Genomic DNA, 18922 nt, shown 5'->3' on the forward strand with positions numbered 1-18922 from the left:
AAGTTTGAGTTTAGAACACAAAGCTTGATGCTTTAACGGTGGTTTTTGTTTGGTTGCTTGAAGCTTGGTTTTTATGCTTTAGAATTGTTCCTCAGGGTCTAGATAGCAGGTCTGGAAGTTTTGGTATTGTTTGGATTGGATTTGTGCAATGTGCGAATTTTTGAGTGATTTCTGCGAGGAACCGGAATTCCGGTTGTGCATCCGGAATTCCGGATGGGGTTCTGAAAATTCCAGAACCGGAATTCCGGTTGGGCAACCGGTCTACCGGTTGGGTGATTTTCAGAAACCCTAGTCCTCCTCGTTTTTATGTTATTTGGGGTATTGCCATGCTTTTTATCAATAGGGAAACTTTTAGTTCCTAGTTTAAGTCCCCGGGAAGTGATTTAGCGTATCACTTATAGTGTTGTGATTTTTATGGTTTAGGAGCCTGTAATCCGCCGCGCAGATAGTTCCAGTCAGGTTGACCGGCACACCTGAATTCGGAATCCAGGTAAGATTAGTATAACAGTATGCATATGTAGATTACATGTTTAGCGTGCATGTAGGAAGCCTGTTAGATTACATTAGATATGTATGTTGGCTTCGAACCATCCAACTGTGTCACGTCGGTACGAGCCGGAGTATGACCAAGAATGAGTATGACCGGCTCGACCGATTAGTCCGACACCGTATCACGTCTACAGTACCGGAGTATGACCACCAGCCGGAGTATGACCGGTTCGACCGATTAGGCTGATACTTAGGTTGGTGGTTCTGTACTATTTGACGTATCACGTCGGTACAGGCTGGAGTATGACCAACAGCCTGAGTATGACCGGTTCGACCGATTAGGCTGATACTGTAACACGTCGGTACAGGCTGGAGTATGACCAGGAGCCGGAGTATGACTGGTTCGACCGATTAGGCTGTTACTTGTCAATAGTACCGTCCCTATGAACGTTCAGAACTCAGTACCGTGTTGGACACGGCAGTTAGGGGGACTCAGTATCGTGTTGGACACGGCAGTTAGGGTTATGGTCAGGGGTATGGGCGTCTGATCATGACCGGGATTTATGTATGAGTATTATTATGCTTTTCTTACTGAGTCTGTCGACTCACAGTGCTATGTTATGTGTAGGTAAGGGCAGGGCTAGAGCTGATGGACCGTGAACGAGCCTATGAAGATTGTACATGTCGGGGCGGTTAGGCCAGGAGTGTACGATCATCGGGACAGCGAGGCTATTTTTTATAATTAGTCGCTAGGCGACAAGTATTTTGATTAGACAGTAAACTTTTGTAAATGGTTTTGTAATCGGGATCCCGAGTCTTTTGTATAAATATTTTACAAGTTTAATTAAAAAGCAAAAATTTTAATTAATCACGCTTTCCATAAACCTTGTTGATTAGCAACGAGCTGCACAGCATGTTTAAAAATCACGTAATACGCCTATGCTAGTTAGGGTGTTACATTATACATTCCAAATTTCAGTAGAAACTTGGTTTCTGTTTCATGCTTACAATTGCAACAATACAAATTACATTTTTCGAGTTCTATTTCTACCATTTCTCGAATTGACATTCAGATTTGTGTTGCATCCATGGAACAGAGGCTTTATGTTCTTAGACCAGAAACACCATTTGCCCTACATAATGAACCTTTTAAAGTAGCTAAACCCAGAAACCACAAAAAGCAAAAGATCGTTGATGATAATGAAACATATCTATGGCATTTACGTTTGGGTCACATTGGCTATGACAGACTAAACAGGCTAACCAAAGACGGTCCATTGAAAAATGTCGTCTTAAGTGAATTACCTGTTTGCGAATCTTGCCTAGAAGGAAAGATGACCAAACGTTCTTTTTCGCAAAGGGGGAGCGTGCCACACAACCCCTAGGGTTAGTGCATTCCGATGTCTGCGGACCTTTGAATGTCAAAGCCCGAGGTGGTTATGAGTACTTTGTCACTTTCATTGACGATTACTCTAGATATGGACATATTTACCTTATGCATAAGAAATCTGAAACATTTGCAAAGTTTCAAGAATTTCACGCATTGGCTCAAAACCAATTGGGTAAAACATTAAAGATCTTGCGAACTGATAAGGGTGGAGAATATATGGATATGCAGTTCAAAGATCATTTAATTGAACTTGGAATTGAATCCCAATTAACCGCCCCTAGCACTCCACAGCAAAATGGAATTGCAGAAAGACGGAATCGCACGCTTTTGGAAATGGTTAGGTCCATGCTTAGTTTTTCAACTCTACCTACGTCCTTCTGGGGATATGCAATTCAGATGGCAATCGACATTTTAAATGTTGTTCCATCTAAATCAATCCCTAAGACACCTTTAGAACTCTGGATTGGTCGTACACCTAGTTTACGCCATTACAGAATCTAGGGGTGCCCTGCTCATACTTGAGTCACGAACTGAAGTTTGCATGTTTGTCGATAACTCTAAAGAGACTAGGGGTGGACTATTTTATAGTCGCAAGGATGATAAAGTGTTTGTTTCTACAAACGCAACTTTCCTTGAAGATGACTATATTAAGAATTTCAAATCACAAATTAAAGTAGTGTTGGAGGAAATGCTTTCAGATATAAGTCCTTCCAATGTTCCGTTCTCTTCCACACGTGAAGAGGACAATCCCACTCCCTCAATTGAACCAACTAAGAAATCTACTACTGAAGTTTCTATTCAGAAGATCACCGCACCTCGTCGTAGTGGGAGGGTTTCAACAAAACCAACTCGTTATGGCTTGGATAGTGAAATCAATATGGTCGTAGGTTACGGTATTGAAAACGATCCATTAACCTATAAACAGACAATGGCTAGTCTGCAACGGAAACGATGGTCAGCCGGCATGGATACAAAAATGGATTCCATGAAAAAGAACAAAGTCTGGGAATATGTAAACGCACCTGACAACTATCATCCGATAGGATGCAAGTGGGTTTACAAGAAGAAAAGAGGAGCTGGAGGCGAAGTCGAAACTTTTAAAGCTAGACTTGTAGCCAAGGGTTATACCCAAAGAGAAGGCGTGGACTATGAGGAAACTTTTAGTCCTGTTGCCATGCTCAAATCCATCCAAATTCTTCTCTCCATAGTTGCTGCTTTCGATTATGAAATCTGGCAAATGGATGTCAAGACTACCTTCCTTAATGGGGTACTTGAAGAAACCATCTATATGGAGCAACCAGAAGGTTATGTTCTTCCTGGGCAGGAAAAGAAAGTTTGCAAATTAAATAGGTCTATCTATGGACTTAAGCAAGCTTCTCGCTCATGGAACAAAAGGTTTGATGAAATCATCAAGACCTACGGCTTTCTTCAGAATGAAGATGAACCTTGTGTTTACCAACTCAAGGAAGACCAAATAGTAGTATTCCTGGTCCTTTATGTTGATGACATTTTGATTATAGGAAATAATGTCAAGAAAATGACTCACATCAAGGAATGGCTCAACACTCAATTCGATATGAAAGATTTGGGTGAAGCAGCCTATGTTCTTGGTATTCAGATTATCAGAAACCGGAAGAACAGATCTCTTGCTCTCTCTCAAACAACCTACATAGACAAAGTCTTAGAGAGATTCTCCATGAACAACACCAATGGGGCAAACATGCCTTCTAGATATGGTATTCGTCTATCTAAGGAACAAGCCTCGGATCGATCCTCAAGAGATAGAGGACATGGCGAAAATTCCCTATGCCTCTGCAGTTGGAAGTCTAATGTATGCAATGTTATGCACTAGACCTGACATCTGTTATGCAGTTGGAATCGTGAGCAGGTATCAGTCAAATCCAGGACAACAACATTGGAATGCAGTTAAGTATATTCTGAAATACTTGAAGAGTACAAGGAATCTTGTGTTAGTCTACAAGGGTGGTGCTTTAAATCCCATAGGCTACACTGATTCAGATTTCCAGGCAAGTCTTGAAGACAGGAAATCTACATCCGGGATGGTGTTTACTCTTGGGGGTGGAGCAGTGGTTTGGAGAAGTGCTAAACAAACCACGATATCGGACTCAACTATGGAAGCTGAATACATAGCTGCAGCTGAAGCTGCTAAAGAACTTGTCTGGCTTAGAAAGTTCTTCACCAGTATAGGTGTTGTTCCTGGAATGGAAAAGCCTCTGGTCTTACTTTGTGATAACAATGGAGCAATAGCAAATAGTAAAGAACCTCGAAGCCACAAGAGAAGCAAACACATTGAAAGGAAGTATCACATTATCAGAGAATACGTGGCAAGAGAGGATGTACTAGTTGAGAAAGTTGACACAGAGGACAACCTAGCTGATCCATTTACCAAAGTCCTAGCCGTGACAGCCTTTGGAAAGCACCGTCAGGCTTTAGGATTAATTGATATGTACTGATTAGTTTTATATTAGTGCAAGTGGGAGTTTGTTAGGTTTTATGCCCTAAATAAAACTCCATTTCAATGTAATCCATTTTATTCAACATCAATAAAGAAATAGAAGTATTTTTTATTCATTTGTGTATGTTTTGGTTCACTTTATCAATTGCTTGTCTATTTGATTTATAAATTCATCTTAAACCCTTTTCACATACTTGATCCTGTTTATTGTGTTGTCATCACATTGGAAAGTAAACATGACTATGTGAATAAAGTTTCCTAGATTTATCAGACACAGGGTTTTACTGATATGATAATCTACAACAAGAGTTTACTTGCATTTGGAGAAATGCTATGTTCTTTCCAGAACATTGCTTAAAGTAAAGCTCAGGTTGGATGCATGGAGTATGCATCGGAAGGGACCGATATTGAACTTTGACTTAGATTTAATTAAACTTACTGTAAAATCTATTCAAGTCAATATCCCCAAGTTGATCCTAGATCAAATGTTCTTAATCCTGTTATGATTAGGCTCAATCTTGAAAGGCTATTCGTGTTCTTTGATTTGTTAGTTAAGCCTACTTTTAGGTCAGGGTGATACGTACATTTTGGGAACACGGTAGTGCAATTGAGTGGGAGCGCTAGCATAAACATGGAATCTATAGCTTCTATCTGGCGAATAGTAAGCAAAGGATGATCTCCTTCGAGCTTGACCAAACGAACATAAATGGTGGAGTACTCATTTCACATAAGCTGAAATATCATTTATACGGGGTCAAGTGTTTTAAGGATAAAATACATAGTAGGGTGTTACGGTAATCTAATCCCTTTTACAGTGTAGATCATTCATATAGAGGATCATTGATCAAATTAGGATTATAACAATGGATAACTAATGATGCGTCTATATGGTGGAACATATAGAGCATTCTATATACTGAGAGTGCAATTCTAAGTTCCATGCGTGGATTCAACGAAGAATTAATAAGTTAGTGAATTTTAGTGCTAAATTCTTGTTCTACTTATTGGAAGCTCGGTTATATAGACCCATGGTCCCCGCACTAGTTGAGATAATATTGTTTGTAAGACTCATGTAATTGGTTTTGATTAATCAATTATAATTCTCAAATTAGACTATGTCTATTTGTGAAATTTTCACTAAATAAGGGCGAAATTGTAAAGAAAGAGTAGTTAGGGGCATATTTGTTAATTATGATACTTTGTATGGTTTAATTAATAAATATGATAAATGACAATATTATTTAATAATTATTTATAGTTATTAAATAGTTAGAATTGGCATTTAAATGGTTGAATTAGAAAATTGGCATTTTTGAGAAAATCAGATACAAAAGTGTTAAAATTGCAAAATTGCAAAAAGCAAGGCCCAAACCCAATAAGCCATGGCCGGCCACTTTTGTAGGCATTTTAAACTGATATTTTCATTATTTTAATGCCAAATAATTCAAACCTAACCCTAGTGGAATGCTATAAATAGCTAGTGAAGGCTTCAGGAAAATTACACTTTTGAATCAGAAAACCTGAGCCTTTCTCTCTCTACTTTGGCCGCCACTCTCTCTCTCTCTTCTTCATTCATATTTCGAAATTACTTTAGTGATTAGAGTAGTGCCCACACACAGCAAGCAATACCTCAATCATAGTGAGGAAGATCGTGAAGAAAGATCATCAACAAAGGAGTTTCAGCATCAAAGATTCAGAGAAAGAAATCTAGGTTCACCTCTTGATAATACTCTGCTACAGAAAGGATACAAGGGTTAGAGATCTGAACGGAAGGTGTCATTTAATTCCGCTGCACCCAATGTAAGGTTTCCTAAACTTTATACGTGTTTATTTCATTGTTTTAGAAAGTTCATATTTATGGTGTTAATAAACATACTTGTGAGTAGATCTAAGATCCTGGTAAAATAATTCCAAAAATAAAACCCAACAAACTCCCACTTTCACTAACATAAAACAAACTATGCAAATAGGTCAATCTGATGTCTTGATCTTCAGATCAAGTGTAGTATATTTGAATCCACCTAAACTTCTGGAAACTAGTTCATAATTTCTCTTACGAAACATCCTTTACTATATGCTTTACTCATCAAGGGATACTGAAATCTTTACTGTTTTAAAAAGTACATCTGAATTAACAGAAGACATATCTCTCATATTTTAAAATATGGAATTGAGATAATACAATGTAGACTTTTCTTCAGCAATATAACTCTTCTCTGGTAGAGCTTGAATTATTATAGAATAATTCCTCCACCCCCAAAGTAAGCACCATCTCAAAGATCTCGAAATGAGTTGGTGAGATACAAGGACAACTGATACACAGTTCCTTAATATCTAACATATAGATCACTTTCATAAATCTTTCTTGAATATCTTCTAATGTTCCCTATTTGATTACATCTCAGATAGCTCCCACTCAATAGCAGATGTCTGGTTAAATAATACTTTTAACCTCTTATTGCTTAGAGAGTTATCTAGTTGTGACTTTTGTATTGGTCTGAAACTTTAAGTTATGACTAAGTCAACAATAGCAAACTAGTATTTGAAGTAAAAAATACATGCCAGAGATAAAGTAATCAAAATTAAGATACCATAAAATTTTATGAGGATTACGAATTCTTGGTTCAAGTCATTCGAATAGACTGAACTAGAGTTCTCTATCTTATTCTCATAATTCTGATAAGTTATACCTATCCATGTGTATGGTTAGATTTGCTTTTCAATAGTGTTCTTAAGTACCTATCACAAGTATCAACCTGATGAAGATGGGTATCGAATTTTAAAATTCTCCCACTCAATTAAGGTAGTGTGAAACTTTATCAAAGAACTTTTATAGGTATCAAACTTTTACTTACAACAGTAAAATCAAAATAGAACATACAATCAAGATCAAGCATTTATATTGACAATAGCTAACTCATTATATTACTTCCATGTTTAAAGAAAATATGTGTTACATAGGGAATTTTAGAATAAACTCCACCCCTAAGTATATACATATAGGGTATTGTGGATAGACTCCACCCCTAATTATATAGAGATTATGATCCACCCCTAAAGGTTGTAAAGATCATTATTCTCAAAGTGTGATAGAGTTTATGTGGAGTTGAATACTATCCAGAGTTCATTAGATATAAAAGATCGTTGAACTGCATAGTTTTCTTAACTTTTCTCCACCCCTATCAGATCAAAATATCATTTTATTAAACAAATTCTTAATAATTGTATTAGAATTAACAATTATTAATAAACATAGAAATAATTTCTAGTGTTTATTTAATATAACTCTATGAAGAGTTGTAAATATTATAGAATTTGCATCAATAATAAAAACACTTACACATACAAACATATAAATATAATGTGGTAATTATTGATGAAGATAAATAAATGAAGCTCCTTCTCATAAATTGCAATGGTTGAATTTCGAAAATTAAAGATAAACTTTATTAATAATAATAATAAAAAAAAATATTGCAACAATATGAGAAAAACAGGGATAAATATCCCTAACTAAAATTCGAAATCCAAATTGTCTTTAAACTAAAACAATTAATTCAAAAATAGATAGAAGAGCTTCATCTTCATCTGGACAATTTCACCCTTGGTCCAGCTTTCCTATCCAACTCATCTGAGTTCAAGTAGCTTGGCCTATAAGAAGAAGAAACAAATAAACAAAGTTAGTCCAGAATCATAAATCCAATTGGATAATAATTCACTAAAACTCTTAAAGTTTATAAATAGAAATACCTTGTTTCTTTGCAAGAAGTTTAAGACATTGGGGTTTCCAATGACCTTTCTCATTGCAGTAGAAACACTTTCCCTTAAGTGTAGCATCACCAGAAGGAGCAACCTTTTTGTGCTTCATGGCTTTTGTTCGCTTCTTGGTGTTCTTCCACTTCTTCTTCGATTTGGGTTTCGAAGCAGAGGCAACATTTGCTTCAGGTTTGTTCGTCCCATTACCATTCCCAGGATTATGAGGTTTACTCCCTTTCTTCTTGGGTCCTCCAATCAAATTTTCATAAGTTTGAAGGTTATTGACTAATTCATGAAAGTCAATTTCCTTCTTATTCATGACATAATTTGAAGTTTATGGTAGAAATGCTGGAGTTAGGCTATTCAAGATTAGACTTACTTGAGTAACACTGTCCATTTCAGCACCATGATCCTGGGCTTCTTGGAAATAACTCGCCATGAGGAGAACATGGTCACGCACGTTTTGATGAGGTTCCATCCTTGCATTAATGTACTTCTTAGTCGTGTCAAAGCGTGACTGAAGTGATGCCTTACCGAATAGCTCATTTAACTTCGTCATAACTTCAGCAGCCTTCTCGGTTTTAGAAAACTGAGTTTTGAGGGTGTCAACCATGCTGGAAAGCATAAAGTGTAGAGCTTTGTCATTTGCTTTCTGCCAACGCTCATACTTTTCTTTCACAGCTTTCGATGCATTATCCCCAGGCATTTCAGGTGACGGCTCAGTTAAAACAAACAAGGCACTTTCTCCTATGAGAGCAATATTAATGTTCTCATTCCATTTAGGAAAGTTAGATCCATTCAGCATATTTTCAGTCAACAGTGATAACATGGGATTCATTTTGGTAATACAGGATACTACAAAATAATAAAAATCAATCACCAATGGTTTAACACAAAATCAATTCAGAAATTATAAGCACATAGCAAGTAGGAATGATATGAGAAAATACTTAAAAAATTCAATCCTAAATAATTTCCAAGGTATTTCAATAAACTGATATCAGTGTCCCGTTTAGGCGAGAGTCAAAGCTACCATCTATTGAATAGAGTTGTCAACTCATCTAAAATGTTAAACATTCTAGCAACCTTTTATTCGATCAAGATTGGAATCCAGCGTTGTCCCGTTTAGGCGAGAGTCAAGGCTATTCTATCTTACGAGCTACTACCATTGTTTCGCAATTTGCAAGTCAAATATGGTTGCCACCATTAGGGTGATCTATACCATATAAAACACTTACAAACTACCGAGATTAAACGGTGCGAAATTGCTAATGAACGTTCTTCCATTAGGGAGGATTACTCACTAAAACAAACGCGATGTAAAACCAACAATGGAGATCGAATATCTTAATAATAATAAAGCTCATTCTTTAAAATGTATTTTGTTTATTATTCTAATAAATATATTCATTAAATTCGAAATTTAGAATTAAAAATTCAAAAATAAGAATTTAATATAATATTTATAAAATTATACTTAGATGGTGATTTGAAATAAAGTTAATTATTTCCATCTTAGTGGTAATCTTAAATATAAATATTAAGGAAATTAATTTAAGTTGTATTAATTTAAATTAATTAGCAACTTAAAAAATTTCCTTGAGAATATATTTATTGTATCCGAAAATTAAGTATAAAAATTATACAAATTTCGAAAAATAATAAGAACTTAGAAAAGAAATACTTCAAGCAAAAATATCACCTATCTAGATTTTCTTTTCACTAGTTAATTAAATTTCTAATAATATATATTTTAATTCATTTATTTTAAATTAATCAATAGATGAAAAAATCATTGATTTAAGTTGGCCCAAGAATTAATTAAAATAAATAATTAATTTACAACTCAATCTATTTTTCAAGATAAAAAATTCAAAAATATTGCATAATTAATATGCAATTTTCGAAATTGATTAATAAAATAAAAAAATATATATTGAAAATTATTTAAATTTAAGTTGAAAAATTAAATTACAACCTAAAAATAATTTTCTATTTAATTAAGTGTCATGAAAAATAAATATTTAAGTATCATGATGAAAATCAACTTAGATATTTAAATTTTTCAAATTAATTAAATGTATTAAATTCAATAAATAATAATTAAGTGTAGAAAATGCTTAATTATTAATTTCTAGTTTAATACTAGGAAAAATATACTTAAATAAAATTGTACCAAAATTAATTATTTAAATAATTAATTTCACAATGTATAATATTTTCCTTTTTTAAAAAAAATAGAAATAATAAATAGTCTAGAAATAACTATCTAGAAAATATCGTATTTGACTAAGTATCTTTTCAAAAATTTGAAAAATATCTAATTTAAGTTATATAGAAAAAATCTATAACTTAAATAATTTCAAATTTAGATTTAATTAAATATCTAAAATTAAGTTATAACCACTTAATTTGAAAATATTCCATTTTAAGTTAATATTCGAAAAGATATTAACTTAAAAAATATCTAAAATATTCCATTTTAAGTTAATATTCGAAAAGATATTAACTTAAAAAATATCTTAAGAATCTTTAATAACTAATGCCTAGAATTCCTCAACTTAATTTAAAATTTAAATAAAATATTCAAATTTAAGTTAGATAAAAAAAATCAGTTGATACAACTAATTTATAACTTAAATAGGAATATTTAATTAAATAAGCTCCAGAAAGAATCTAGTTAGTTAAAATTCTTTATTTAATTAAATACAACAAAAATACAAATAGTTTGTCTAGAAATAATATCTAAAACTAAAAGTGTTTTTCTTAAAATTAACTTTAAAATATTAAAATGAAAATAAATTTCATATATTTTAAAAGTTAATTATGTTGTTAATTCAATTTTATTAGGTCAAACTAATATAATTATGTACAGTTATTCAAATCAGGCAAATGAGCCTTCACAATTGGGGTGGTTCATGTGAGGGGGTGCTGGGTTCAGTATGTCGTACCCACTTCTATGGCTCCCAACTCTCACACAAGGCCCAAAAGAGAGGAATTTAACCTTAAAATGAATAACTGTTATTAATTGAATTGGTCCAAAAACTAAATGGACCTAAATAAAATCTATCATGGTGTAACATTTTATTTAGCAACAACCTATATGCATCTATATAAAAAAAATAAACACATAGGCTCACACAGGTACACACTTGGATGGATCCTATCATGTTGCTAGGTCATACATAGATGAAAGAAGATTGTAAAATTTACCTGTTACAAATTATTATCTTGACCAAGGGAGCCATCAGATCAATAGATCTGGCAAAAAGGTAACCATGGCTATTTGCTGTAAAGCCCGCTTAGTTAATTTGGAAATTAGCAGTTAATCATGATTATTTATGAAAATTATTTATAGCTATTTAAATAATTTATTATACTGTTATTTATGGAATTCAGAAATGCATGGTTATGTTATTCAGTAGTTTTCATATTTTGCATTTCCGGTGCCTGGTATTTTGGAACTCGGTGTTTGGCTCAGTAGAAATCACAACTTAGCATGTTAGTATTTTGGGACGGTTTATTAGACATTGGGAATGTCGGGAATGGCCGGGAATTTAGAATTTCCCAAAAATACCCCTTTAGTATGATTTATGTGGTTTTAAGGTGGAGGGGCAAAATGGTCTTTTTGCCCCATTAGTGTTTTGTCTTTAAGTGACTTTATTATTTGAAAAGTAAATATTTATTTTAATGTTTAATTGGCTGAAATGGGTTTATGTTAGGTGTCCTTTCTTTATTTTTTCATTTTACACAAATTACACTTAGAAAAAAATGACAAATTTTCAAACTCTCTCTCTCTCGGCTGTGCATGTGGGTGCAAAGAGCTGGGTTTTTGCTCTGATTTTCAAGTGAATTCTCATCCAAATCTAAGCATTCTTCAAGCTAGGTTAGCTTCCCTTGTTTTCTTCTTGAATTTTGTTGAATTTTGATGAAATTGATGTAATGCATGCATGATAAATTGAGGTTGTTGCTGTTGTGTTTTGTTGTTGATTTCTGAGGTTTAAAGCATGTTTAATTGAAGTTAAATGAGTTGTTTATAAAGCATGATTCTTAGGTTGAGCAAGTTATAGTTTTTATATGCAAAAATGTGATTTTTTGAAAGAAATTGTTTAATCTGTTGCTGGGTTGTTGCTGGATGTTTTTAATTGTTTTCAGAGGCTTAGATATGCTTGTTTAAGTAGATTCAAGCTAATTTGATTGCATGTTAGGTGGTTTTGCTCAAGTTTGAGTTTAGAACTCAAAGCTTGAGCTCCAATGGCATTTTTTGTATCTGTGGTTTCTGGGTTGTTTTAATGCCTTGGAAATGTTATTTGGGATGTATGGAGTAGGTCTGGAAGGTTTGAATCAATTTGGGGTTGAATTGGTTGAGTTATGAATTTTTATGTGTGCTGCCTGCGAGGAACCGGAATTCCAGTTGTGCATCCGGAATTCCGGATGAGGGTGCTGAATTTTCCCAGAACCGGAATTCCGGTTGGGCAACCGGTCTACCGGTTGGGGAAAATTCAGGGACCCTAGTTTTCCTCGTTTTTATGTTTTAGGGGGTATTGCCATGCTTTTTATCGATAGGGAAACATTTAGTTCCTAGTTTAAGTCCCCGGGAAGTGATTTAGCGTGTCACTTATAGCGTTGTGATTTTTATGGTTTAGGAGCCTGTAATCCGCCGCTCAGCTAAAGTTCTAGTCAGGTTGACCGGCACACCTGAATTCGGAATCCAGGTAAGATTAGTATAACAGTGCATATGTAGATTACATGTTTAGCGAGCATGTAGGAAGCCTGTTAGATTACATTAGTTGAATGTTGGCTTCGAACCATCCAACCCTGTCACGTCGGTACAGGCTGGAGTATGACCACCAGCCGGAGTATGACCGGTTTGACCGATCAGGCTGACACTTGGTTGGTGGTTCCGTACTATTGACGTATCCCGTCGGTACAGGCTGGAGTATGACCAAGAATGGAGTATGACCGGTTCGACCGATCGGGAGGATATAGTAACACGTCGATACAGTGGAGTATGACCAATGAGTATGACCGGTTCGACCGATTAGGCTGTTACGTGTCAATAGTACCGTCCCTATGAACGTTCAGAACTCAATACCATGTTGGACATGGCAGTAGTGGCTCAGTACCGTGTTGGACACGGCAGTAGCGGGACTTAGTATCGTGTTGGACACGGCAGTTAGGGTTATGATCAGGGGTATGGGCGTCTGATCATAACCGGGATTATGTATGAGTATTATTATGCTTTTCTTACTGAGTCTGTCGACTCACAGTTCTACGTTTATGTGTAGGTAAAGGCAAGGCTAAAGCTGATGGACCGTGAACGAGCTTATGAAGATTGTACATGTCGGGGCGGTTAGGCCTGGAGCGTACGATCATCGGGACAGCGAGGCTGATTTTTGTAACTGGTCGTTAGACGACATTTATTTTGTGTATCAGTTAAACAGTTAAATCTTTTTGTAAATGATTTTATAATCGGGATCCCGAGTCTTTTGTAATATTGTTTTATAAGTTTAATTAAAAAGCAAAATTTTAATTAATCACGTTTTTCCATAAACCTCGTTGATTAGCAACGAGCTGCACATCATGTTTAAAAATCACGTAATACGCCTATGTTAGTTAGGGTGTTACAATTTGGTATCAGAGCCGCCAGGTTGTCTTCCGAAGATCGTCACGACATTAAAATCATCAACAGCAGTTAGCTCGTTTCACGGTTCAGTAAGCCTTTATTGCTTTAGTAGTTTATTTTATTCAGTTATGAAAAAAAAAAAAAAAAGCATGTTAGGAAGCATGTTAGTAGCGTGATAGTAGAATAGGCGCATGTTTCGTTTTTAATTTTCAAATTAAGCGGCATTAGTAAGCTCTCCTTGAATACGACCTGATATGCCAACTCTTGGTTTCGCAGGCGGTTCTAATTAGATGGACGCCAGGCGAACTACCAGGAGTCAGGGCAACTCCGTAGGGTCGAACCAAGGACAGGGAGCTCAGTTTCCCCCACCTGTAAGGGGCCGAGGTAGAGGTCCCCGAGGCAGGGCTCGTGGCCGGGGTGATGAGAACCCGCCACAGGCTGCCAGGGCTCCCCCAGCCGATCAGGGAGCCCAGAATTGGGAGTTACGGTTTGCGGAGATGCAAGCCCGGATCGAAGAGCAAGACCTCGAGATTCAGAGGTTGAGACAGCAGGGTGCTCCTGCAGTTCCAGTGCCCATAGTTCCAGTGGCACCTGCCCCTGCTGCCCAGGCCGAGATAGTGGTGGCGGCCAATAGATTGGAACCTCTGTACGAACGGTTCCGGAAGCAAGCACCTCCGGTTTTCCTGGGAGGTCCGGACGTGATGAAAGCCGAGTAGTGGCTGATGGTGATTACCAAGATTTTGAACTCCATGGGTGTCACCGGTAACGACAGAGTGGTGTGTGCCACTTTCCAGTTCCAGGAGGACGCTCTGGTCTGGTGGGACATGGTTTCTCAGATTCATGACGTCACCACCATGACCTGGGAAAGGTTCCAGGAACTCTTTAACGCAAAGTACTACAACGAGGCGGTCAGAAGCGCCAAGAGGAAAGAGTTCGCTCACCTGACCCAGCGTGAGAATATGAGCGTCACTGAGTATACTACTCAGTTTGATCGGTTGGCGAGGTTAGCCTCGGGAATTGTGCCGACCGACTTCAGCAAGAAGGAGAAGTATCTGGACGGGTTGAATGCCAAGATCAGGCATGACTTGATGATTACCACGGACGACAGCACCACCTATGCTCAGATGGTGGAGAAGGCACTGCGAGCTGAGGGCGCAGTTGGGTGTATGTCGGAGTCAGCTAGTACTCCGGTGAGTGGCGGGGCTCCTACCCCTCCTGCATCAGGCTTTAGCAGGGGGAGTAGCGGTTCGGCCATTGACCAGAGGAAGAGAGCACCCACTGCTTCCGGTGGCTTGAGTCAGAACAAGAGGTTCTGGGGAAACCAGAACAGAGGGAGTCGTCCTGGTGGTACTGAGACCCGATTCTCCTATCCCGAGTGCCCTAGCTGCAAAAGGCACCATCGAGGTGAGTGCAAAGGTCAGTGATGATTTCATTGTGGCATGCCCGGACACTTCAAGAGGGACTGTCCCCAGCTCCGATCAGAGGCACCGAGAGCTCCAGCGATACCCACTCCAGCCAGGGTGTTCGCTATCACTCAGGCTGATGCAGATGCCAGCCCATCAGTTGTCACAGGTCAGCTTTCTATTAACAACTCGCTATATTCAGTGCTGTTTGATTCTGGGGCTACACATTCTTATGTGGCAGCCAGAGTCTTTAGTAAATTGGGTAGACCGTATGATAGATATGAATCAGGGTTTGGAACCCTATTACCTGGCGGAGAATTGGTTATCTCCAATAGGTGGATTAGGTCTATGCCGATCAGGATAGATGGTAGAGAGTTAAGTGTTGATCTGATAGAGATGAGTTTAGTCGAATTCGATATTATTTTAGGAATGGATTTCCTATCTAAATATTCGGCGAGCATTGATTGTAAAAGGAAGATGGTGGTCTTCCAACCGGAAAGTGAAGAACCATTTGTGTTTGTTGGTTCAGTTCAGGGATCTCAGATCCCGGTGATCTCGGCTATGTCAGCTAGGGAATTGTTACACGACGGTTGCTTAGGGTTTCTGGCCGTGGTGGTGGACACCACTCGGCCAGATACCATTCGGCCAGAGGACATCAGGGTGGTTCGGGAATTTTTGGATGTTTTTCCCGAAGAACTTCCAGGGTTACCACCTCAGCGGGAGATTGATTTCGTGATAGACTTGGCACCAGGGTTGGAACCGGTTTCCAAAGCCCCGTATAGAATGGTTCCAGCTGAACTTAAGGAATTAAAGATTCAGCTCCAAGGGTTGCTTGACATAGGGTTCATTCGGCCCAGTGTGTCACCCTGGGGAGCCCTGGTTTTATTCGTCAAGAAGAAGGATGGATCTATGAGGATGTGCATCGACTACAGGAAATTGAACAAGCTGACGGTGAAGAATAAATATCCATTACCTAGGATCGATGATTTGTTCGATCAACTTCAGGGGAAGACGGTCTTTTCTAAGATTGATCTCCGTTCGGGTTATCATCAGCTGAGAATCCGAGAGGAGGACATTCCGAAGACGGCTTTCCGCACTCGGTATGGACATTACGAATTTCTGGTTATGTCGTTCAGACTAACCAATGCTCCTGTAGCATTCATGGACCTGATGAATAGAGTATTCAAGGATTTCCTCGATATCTGTGTGATTGTGTTTATCGACGACATCCTCGTGTACTCTCAATCAGAAGAGGAGCACGAGTTACATCTTCAGATGGTACTGCAACGGCTTCGAGAACATAAGCTTTATGCCAAGTTCAAGAAATGTGAGTTCTGGCTATCTCAGGTGTCCTTCCTAGGGCAGATTGTGAGCAAAGATGGGATCAAGGTGGATCCCGGGAAGATTGAATCCGTCAGGGATTGGCCGAGACCGAAGACAGTGACGGAGATTAGAAGCTTCTTGGGTTTAGCTGGGTACTACCGTAGGTTCGTCGAAGGGTTCTCTAAAATTTCAATGCCCCTAACCGAGCTTACAAAGAAGAATCAGCGATTTATTTGGTCAGACAAGTGCGAAGCTAGTTTTCAGGAGCTAAAACAGAGGTTGATTACTGCTCCAGTGCTAGCTTTGCCTTCGGACAAGGAGAAGTTCGTAGTATATTGCGACGCATCCAAACAGGGTTTGGGGTGTGTATTGATGCAAGCCGATCGGGTCATCGCTTATGCCTACCGTCAGTTAAAGGATTATGAACAGCGATACCCGACTCATGATCTAGAGTTGGCCGCAGTGGTTTTTGCATTGAAGATTTGGCGGCATTACCTTTACGGGGAGAAGTGTGAGATCTATACCAACCATAAAAGTCTCAAGTATTTCTTTACTCAAAAGGATTTGAATATGAGACAAAGGCGTTGGTTGGAATTAGTGAAAGATTACGATTGTGAGATCCTCTATCATCCCGGAAAGGCCAATGTAGTGGCCGATGCCCTGAGCAGAAAGGGTCCCGGGCAAGTAGCTAGTATGGTTCAGATCTCACCTCAGCTAGCAGAGGATATGGTTAGATCCAGCATTGAGTTTGTGGTAGGTCAGCTTCACAACTTAACGCTGCAATCTGATCTGTTGGAAAGAATAAAAGTCGCTCAGATGACGGATCCAGAGTTAGTGAAGATCCGAGATGAGGTGTTGGCTGGTCAAGCCAAAGACTTTTCAGTGTCAGACAGTGGGATGCTTTTGTATAAAGCCAGGGTTTGTGTTCCGAATAGTGTGGAACTTAGGAATGAGATCTTTGAGGAGGCTCATTCTACCCCGTATTCTCTGCATCCCGGCACCACTAAGATGTACCAAGATTTGAAACCGTACTTCTGGTGGAGCGGTATGAAGAAGAATTTGGTAGAATTCGTATCGAGATGACTCACTTGTCAGCAGATTAAGGCTGAACATCAGAGACCAGCAGGGTTGTTGCAGCCTCTAACCCTACAAGAATGGAAATGGGAAGATATTACGATGGATTTTGTGGTCGGGTTACCTAGGACCACGGGTTTATTTGATTCCATCTGGGTAGTGGTGGATCGATTTACGAAATCTGCTCATTTTCTGCCGGTTAGAACAACATTTACAGTGGATCAGTTGGCAGAGTTGTATGTCAGAGAAATAGTGAGACTTCACGGGGTACCGAAGTCTATAGTTTCGGACAGGGATCCGAAGTTCACCTCTAAGTTTTGGCAAAGTTTGCAAAGAGCAATGGGTACAAAGCTGAAATTCAGTACAGCATTCCATCCTCAGACAGATGGTCAGTCCGAAAGGACAATTCAGATATTGGAGGACATGTTGAGAGCCTGTGTTATGGACTTTGAAGGCTCATGGAATAAGTATCTACCGTTGATAGAATTTTCTTACAACAACAGTTATCAGAGTATGATAGGGATGGCTCCCTATGAACTGTTATACGGTAGGAAATGTAGATCCCCTATCCACTGGGATGAGACAGGGGAGAGGAAATACCTAGGTCCAGAGTCAGTGCAGCGGACCAATGAGGCAATAGAGAAGATAAAAGCTAGAATGCTTGCCTCACAGAGAAGACAGAAGAGTTACGCAGATCCGAAACGCAGAGATGTTGAGTTCCAAGTAGGGGAACATGTGTTCTTACGGGTATCTCCGATGAAGGGGATCAAACGTTTCGGGAAAAGAGGCAAGTTATGCCCTAGATTTACAGGACCTTTCGAGATTCTCGAGAAGATAGGTCAAGTGGCATATCGGTTAGCATTGCCTCCAGCCTTATCAGCAGTTCACAACGTATTCCATGTCTCGATGTTGAGAAAATACGTTTCAGATCCCTCTCATTTACTCAGTTATGAGAGTCTTGAGCTACAGCCAGACATGACTTATGAGGAACAGCCAGTGCAGATCCTGGATAGAAAGGATAAAGTCCTTCTGAATAAGACCATAGCATTGGTCAAAGTTCTCTGGAGAAACAGTAAGGTGGAGGAAGCCACCTGGGAGCTAGAGTCAGATATGAGAGCTCAATATCCAGAGTTATTCAGGTTAGATTTCGGGGACGAAATCCTTTTAAGGGGGGGATAGTTGTAAAGCCCACTTAGTTAATTTGGAAATTAGCAGTTAATCATGATTATTTATGAAAATTATTTATAGCTATTTAAATAATTTATTATACTATTATTTATGGAATTCAGAAATGCATGGTTATGTTATTCAGTAGTTTTCATATTTTGCATTTCCGGTGCCCGGTATTTTGGAACTCGGTGTTTGGCTCAGTAGAAATCACAACT

This window comes from Cannabis sativa, chromosome 5, assembly GCF_029168945.1.
Source record: "Cannabis sativa cultivar Pink pepper isolate KNU-18-1 chromosome 5, ASM2916894v1, whole genome shotgun sequence".
Classification (NCBI taxonomy): domain Eukaryota; kingdom Viridiplantae; phylum Streptophyta; class Magnoliopsida; order Rosales; family Cannabaceae; genus Cannabis; species Cannabis sativa.